This window comes from Passer domesticus, chromosome 7 (assembly GCF_036417665.1).
Source record: "Passer domesticus isolate bPasDom1 chromosome 7, bPasDom1.hap1, whole genome shotgun sequence".
Taxonomy (NCBI): Eukaryota; Metazoa; Chordata; class Aves; order Passeriformes; family Passeridae; genus Passer; species Passer domesticus.
The window spans coordinates 3,392,121-3,399,933 of record NC_087480.1 but is presented as its reverse complement, the minus strand read 5'-3'; the positions used below and the strand labels follow the sequence as shown (position 1 = coordinate 3,399,933).

Sequence of the window (7,813 nt, the reverse complement as noted above, 5' to 3'; positions counted from 1 at the left end):
GTAGAACTAGAATAGATCACTCAATATTAGGATGAATGGCTTATAAAAAAACCCCATAATTATGTCATGTTTGATTTTCCAATAAATTTCAGGGGTTTTTTTCTTATTACGTTTTCTTGATTTCTTATGTTTTACAAATATTCAGTCATGGCTAACAGTTTCATAAATACATATGGGAACTAACACTGCAAAGTAACTAATATATACAGTGAAATAACACTACAATCAACACACAGGCAGGTCATGCTTCACCATACAATATTTGGTTTAGAATTTCACCTCTTGAAAGTTTATGTATAAACTGCAATCATGCATCATTCCTTCCATTGGATGGTTTTTTACATTTTCCTCTGAGCATTGCTCTCTCATAAACAGCTTGGAAACCTGCCAGGCACCCACGGTATTTTCTGTGTAAGTACAGATGCAGTGTTTCAGTCATGATCCAGAAAGTTATTGAAAAATAAGAATTTATAAAGGGAAAGGATTGCAGCATCAGTCCTGCAGGTTTTACTTGAATTTACAGGCTCCAGCAGATGTTTAGGCTGCAACCTTTCAGAGATGTGTGGTTCATCTCTCATGAGTTCTTTCATGAATTATTCTGTGATCAAGCAAAGACTTCTTGAGACGGGAATATGAGAAGAGCTATCACAATCACAGAAATCTACAAATCTGCAAAACACTCATTAAGAAGTGCTGTCATTATTACAAAAAAACTCTTATTTTTTTCCTCTCACTTCTGATTATTGCATTTCGAAAGCAAGGGACAGACATTCTTAAAAGGCTGAGTATTCCACTTGCAGGAGGATGCAGACACTGTGTGAAAAGATGTCTGTGAGTTATTTAAATCATGCAGGGGATGGATGGATGGATGGATGGATGGATGGATGGATGGATGGATGGATGGATGGATGGATGGATGGAGATTGCATTACTGGCAAAAAATTTAGATTTATATGGCCAGGATAACAAAACAAAAAAATCAAATTGGTAGAAATTTATGTTTAATTTTACTGGCATGGTATTGTGCAAACTTAAGATGAAAAGTCAGTTTTTAGAATGAATATTGTTAGAATCTGCTTATCATGGCTTAAAGTCGAAGGTTAAATTTCTGTGATTCTACAGAAAATTCATCTGATTCTGGCTGCAGCCAATATGCATAACACTATTAAAGGCCCATAAAATGAATCACAAAATTTATTTTCTTTATTAAAGAATGTAAAATGAAAAGTTAACTTTCAGCCTTTTTCCTATTAACTCAATGTATGGAAGAATAATCAAAAAGCATATAAGAACAAGAACTTCCTTGCCATATTTTGCTGGCAAGAAAGGAAAAATAATAGTAAGAGGTAAAATGCTAAAATACAAATACTGATTTAATAGTCTGAAGATGAAAGATTTAATATATTTCCCTGTTTCTCGAACTGTGTTTTAGCACTTAGAGGAGAGTAACAAATTTTTTATAACTCAGGCTGAAACTTCATACCCTAGGAATGCAGTTAATGATAGAAATTAATAAGCTGAAATAGAAACCAAAAATTTTGAAATCGGGTCACGTTTGAGCTGCAAGGGAATGTGCAAGACTAAACTTTGGGCTCCTTTTTGAAGTATTAGAATATGGATAAAGATCCATATTCTAAACACAAATTCAGAGTGAAGTTTTTTAAATTGTGGCCCCTGAAGTGTCCTCTGCAGAAGGTGAGCTGTGACCATCCTTGTGTGATTTAATCAGTCACCAGCCAGCTGGAGACACAGCAGGATGGACAATGTACAAACCCATAAATTAGATCTTATTCTTAATGCCACAGAATTTAATATGACAAAGCTGCACAGAAAAGCAGAATGGCTCTTGATGGCTACAAAGAACACAAGGAAGAACATCAAAAGTTGAAGGAAACTTCTAAATGTCACCTGCAGTGCCCTTCTGTGTGCTTGGATGTGCCCATCACTTATATGCCACTACCTAAAAATGCAAAAGCTATATTGGGATGAGGCTAGAAGGGTGAAATATTAGCTGAGAAAATGACAATGTTCTTTGTTGGTGATTTATTCTAGCTTCAGTTAATGTGTTTTCTTAAGCTTTTGGATAGTGTCATCTTCATTCTCAATTGTTAAGTTTCAGACATGCAGCTATATTATTAAAAATTCCTTTTGATAGAATTAGACTATCATTACCTGGTAATGAGAAGAACATTACTGACTTTGTGAGGAATTATGTCTTCCAGGATTTTCATCTAAATTAAACTTTGGTCTGACTTAAAAGAATAAATTGTCTCTGAAGTCTCTCCGTTTCCTTGGTGATATTTTTTATTCTTGTGTCATAATGCGAGCAGAAGAAACATTTGAAACTTTGGTTAGATTACTTTCCAATACTGCAAAAATGGAAAGATCACACAAAAATTGAATGATGCCAAATGAATGGAGTAGAGAATATGCAATTATGGTTAAAGTAGGATTAAATAAGTAAAGGTTAACTGCAAGCATGACATGATGGAGCGGGGAGAAAAGGAAAGGAAAAATTTCCCTGTGCTTCTTTTCATAACTCATACATGCAAGTTCCCCAAGTCATAGATATTTTATAAAAATTATATATATCAGCTTGCTCAGAGAACTAAATGACTGTGCTTTAAATGACAGAAACTACTAATAAACACATGAGGAAGAAAGGCAGAAATGGTTTTTTCATATTCTATACAATATTTTTAAATCTATGTATATGTAGACACATGGGTAGAAGGGTAAATGGAAATATTGTAGTATAAGTTTGGCAGTCCAACAGAGATATGTAATAATTCCCTTTTTTTTAAAATTCAAGTACTTTCTTTGAACTTCTATAGTCATCTGGAGTTTGCAATAAATAAAACAACTACAGTCACTACCTTGTAGAAAATCCATACACCAAGAGATTTTATGAAGAGAATAAACTATTCCACAGTAAGAAATCCAATCCAAAGAACTTCTTCACATACTCAGTTCTAAAGGGGATTGAACTTGTACGAAAATCTAACAATTTTTCAGAGTAAAGAATGAAATCGGGAAGTGCCCGGAATACATTTAATTACATTTAAAAAAACCCTGCTGTGATTAGAGAGCTTTCCAAACCTGTTAATCTGAAAAAATATCAATATCTTTAAAGACAGGCCTCATTTCAATATTTATACTGACTAACATCAACGGCAGCAGCATTTCCTTGAGGAGAACCTCGTGGGTTTACCTTAGAGAACGCTCGCCACACGTGGCAATGCTCATCACACCCTTGCTCCTTTGTATCTTGAGAGATTTCCAGACACTGTTGAAAACAGGGATTTATTGCTGCTTTTCCAGGACAGTTTGTCAGGTTGTGTCACCCATTTGTAGCTGCTCAGAGCCAGCCAGCTCTTTAAGGATCCCTGTGCAGAACCCCTCTTGCCAGGGCAGGTGATTCTCCATCACATGGACGTTATTTTATGATGATGTGCTACAATCTCAGTCAGAAAAGGTCAGAGCTGGCACTGGAAGAACAGTGATTTATTATTCACAGGGAGATTGCACTGCAGCCCATAAAGCACTCCGTGCTACCATGAAGACAAAAGCCACAGTCAGAACAGCAGCAGTGCCACAGTCCTGGGGTGTTTGACTCCTGCCCCAGCAGGAAGTGGGAGAATAATCCCATTTTCAAAAACTGCAGTTCCAAACTTTCTTATTCTCTCCTAATTAAAGCAATAAATTATAATTTGATTAATAATGGCTAAAGCTACTGTCCAACCATGATTTTTTTTTCCTTATAGACCAATATTCTTTCAAATACTAATGAAATATTAAAGGATTTTTTTTTTGTTAGACTAGGATAGAAAGACTGAAAATTAGCCAAATATATGCAATTATTATTCTGCAAACATGAGCCAGGACATCCTACATTTTAAATTTTATGTGTTAAGAAATGTGAGAAGACAGATAATGCTTAATAAATCAGCCTTTTACAGAAGAAGTGCTCAATCAATATCCTAAGAAAAATATTCACCTGGCTGGAAATATTTGCACTAAATTTGGAGGCCCTGGGCTGTTGGCTTGTGTGAGGACTCAAGGTAATTTTCTAGATGAAACATTAATTCGTTTCAGAAGAATTTATACTCCATGAGTTGAAATGGCAAAAATAAACCTCACATCGTTGTTGGGATCGATGCCTGATTTGTCCACAGCTGAATATTTACCTGAATATTTTTTCATCCATCACAGCAGGGAAAAGGCTCTGGTTGGGAAGGGATCCACAGGGTCCTGTTCAAACACAACTTGGAGAATAATAGGAAATAGTTAACAAAAATGTTGCTAAAATAAATGGAAGTTCTTGCTTGTCTTTACCTCATCACCCCAAAGCACTTCCCCAAACACCAGGGATTGTTTAATAATTTTCTGCTTATTTTGCCCATGCAATGAACACTTCACTGAAATGGGAGTGATTTTGATGAATAATTTGCTGCATTCTAAGCTGTGGTTTCCCACTTAAAAAAAGTGTACCTTAATGACATCTTTTATTCTTATGTATAAACAACTTTAAAAATATTCTGCAATAGTAAAAAAAAATTCTTCAAATTTCTTGAAAGCCTTCAATTAGTGGAATACATTTTCTTGTCATGGAATGCATTAAAACCATTACCTTTTAATTCTTATCAGCATCATTAGCACATTTCTTAAATTCACTGTCCATCTTCAGTAACAGAATTATAACTGTTTAGCAGAAATATCTTTTTAAAAAGAAGCCAATTCTAATTAAGAAAACCAAGCATGAAAAATTTCTTCCAAATTCCATTTGGGGAGAAAAATACTAGAGTTATTTTATTTATTCTTGAGAAGTAGGAAAAGAAACAAACAAGGAAGGATTTCTTTGCAGTTATCTGGTGCCTGGAGAATTTGGGACCACTGAAGATGTCCAGGTAAGATTCCTTTTAGGATTTTAAAGATTTCTGTGGAGCACAGAGGACTGACAACACCTCAAGTAAACCACATCTCTATAGAGGCAACATATCCTTACAAAATTTCAGGATCAGAAACTAATTTACTCATCATTTCCACTGTGGAAAACTCAGTTACAGGTGCCCCTTGTAATTCAGACTTTTACGTTTTCTTAAATTTTAAATAAAATCTTCCAACATGTCTGGACTATATAATAATTATAATTCAGATAATTACTGCTTGAATATGATAATAAACATTGTTATTAAGGGCTAGAAGAATCATCTGTGCCAGAATTGGAGAGGAATGGGTGTATCTCAATCTGAACTGAAATATCTATCTTCTTTTACCTTGCTGGAGAATTCCTTGGATTTAACCACATCTCCAGCTAATCACTGGGCTGATTTTTCTTTTTTTCTGTCTTTGAATAGAAGATTCTTTGGAAGGAATCAAGGTTTTGGTAGTCTCTGAGCTGGAGGTGGAGCAGCCAAGCCCAGAGTGCTGTGGAGCAGCAGCTGCTGCAGGATTTGGGTACTCAGAGGCAGCAGAAGAAAAGGCACAAATGTGATAAATCTGAGTGCTTTAAATAATGCGTGACCTAATATACTGCTTTAAAATATTAAAATTTCAAATTATCAACGATTCCTCTCATACCTGATATCCAAGGATGTTTCACAGCTTCCATTAGGGCTGCAGTGACAGCTGCTCCTGACAACTCCGCTGCACTGGCTGTAAATCTGGAGAAAATGCACCCCTAAAATCCAGCTGGTTACAGAAGGGGGAATTCACAAAACTGTAAGAGATACTAAAACAGATCCTAAAAGCTTAGTTTTACGATTAACATACATATGCCAAAATATATATATTACTCATTACATGTTGTAAAGACAAGGTAAGTGGGATCTGAATTCACATCCTACGTTACAATAAAGAATTTATGGTTAAGCTGCCTTCTTTCCAACATGTTAACTTCCAAATCTATCAAGTTTTACACTTATGGAGATACCAGAGAGAAATTTAAGGAATGGGACCCTCTGAAGGAAAGACTTGTTAAAATGTTAGTAATCAAATTAAAAAACTCTTTATAAATGATAGAGTGATAAACAAAAAAAATCATATTGTCATTATGGATATATGAAGCACATCACGAATCTCTCCAACAGCTGTTCTTTTACTGTAAAAATAATCTGTAGAAATATCTGAATTTGTTTTGTTTGCTCTGACTACCCAGGAGTATTTTTGTCTGCATGTTACATCTCTACATTTATGGGAGGCAGAAAGACAGATTTAGTGCTGTTCTGAGGCCAAAAAGATCATTCAAACCTGCTACTAACATGCCTTGGATAACCTCATTATTCTTATTAAAATTAGATTCCAAACATAAAGATTTGGGTGCTGCATTTGGAAAATCATATTTATGAAAAAATCCGATTCACCAAACTGATTTCTTACATTGTACTTTTTGTGGCTGATTTCCCCTAACCGAAATGTCCTTTGTATAGCATAATTTGGCCTGATTTTATAGGAGAGCTATTACACCTTTACCATTCCAATAAAGGCCTCTCTGAAAATTAGCTCCATCTCACCTTTTGGCTGTCTGCTATCTTCCAGATCATTTGGGTTTTAAGCAAATGTTGAAGAGCCACTTCCATTTTCTGTAAATTGCTGCCTCCTTGTTTGTGGTGCACTTCAAACAGATTTTGAAGCCTTGACTCCAGATTCCAAAGCTCCTTCACACTTAGTCCCCTGGCACTTCAAACACGTTGACTCCACTAATTAGTTTCTGTAATTTCTGTAATTTCTTAGTCTGCTCTTTTGGAATTAGAAACCTTGAGCCACCACTCTGCTTTTGTTTATTCTATTTAACTGGAAATGCAGCGGTTCATGCCAAGGTTATTGGGTTCTTCTCCAAGGTTATTCTCTCTGATATTTCACCCTCCTGTTGGTCCAGTGGTTGCCCAGTGGGGGAATGTGATGCCTCCAGAATTCCCAAATTTCTGGCATTGCTGGCAGCCCTGGCACCAGCCGGGATGTGCAGATGCCGACGTTGCTGTAATGACACAAAGCATGGTACAATTCCTCTCTCTGTAACATTAACAATCCATTTAAATCTGCCCATAGAAAGTGGAGCAGAACTAAACACTGGCTCAGAGAATGCTCTTTGCAATCTTTCCCCACCATTGGTTTTCTGATTCTTACCTCTATTGGGCTGGGATTTCTCTTTTTCTTCCTTTAGAACCCAACTGCTTAAAAAGAAAGGACTCTTCAATCCCTCTGTTCTAGTTTTGATACCTCTTAAACAATTCTTCTATTATTTTCCAGATTTTTTTAAACCAAAAATTATTTTACATTGGAAAAAAATAACACCCCAATATTGTTTGCTTCAGATATTGCTGCCCAGGAACATGAATTTATTTTCACTCATTCAGTGAAACTTGAGCCCTGGCTGCATCTACAATATTTAGTATGGCATTCACACAGTGTCGTGGCTTGAGTTTTTTAATATTTGTAAAAATATTCCCCAAAATGTTTAAATTTGAAACCACTTTTGAAGGACTTGTGCAAGTTTCCTCTCACGGTACAAACAGGAGAAGGGGGTGTGTGCACCTCACTCCACATCACAGATATATTTATGGCATATACCATGCTCTATAGATATATTTGAGGTGCTTTGTTATATATGTATATGTGTGCAAATGTCTGAGGAACTCGTAAAAAGTATAATTTAAATGCATTTAGGGTTTTTTGGTTTATGAACAGAAAGGAGAATGAATCCTCCAAACAGCCCAACCATTAAATGTGTTTTTTAAAGCCTCATTTAAACTATAATATTAATTATCTATCTTTCAAAGCTCCATCTTCTACTCCACCTATTTCTATTTTTTTT

The 7,813-nt window shown here is 35.6% G+C and overlaps 1 long non-coding RNA gene across 6 annotated transcripts in view; it reads right to left on the bottom strand.

The window, feature by feature from the left end:
- Positions 1 to 2,179: 2,179 nt before the first annotated feature.
- Positions 2,180 to 7,813, bottom strand: part of LOC135304242 (uncharacterized) — a 115,954-nt gene continuing 110,320 nt past the window's right edge. For 3 of the 6 annotated variants that reach the window (XR_010365667.1, XR_010365665.1, XR_010365670.1), the window contains 4 exons: positions 6,513 to 6,976; positions 5,581 to 5,691; positions 4,188 to 4,265; positions 2,180 to 3,686 (listed from right to left, as the gene is read on the bottom strand). This is a non-coding gene — a long non-coding RNA (uncharacterized LOC135304242). The remainder of the gene's footprint in view (positions 3,687 to 4,187; positions 4,266 to 5,580; positions 5,692 to 6,512; positions 6,977 to 7,813) is intronic. The other 3 variants (XR_010365668.1, XR_010365669.1, XR_010365666.1) reach the window with 3 other exon arrangements.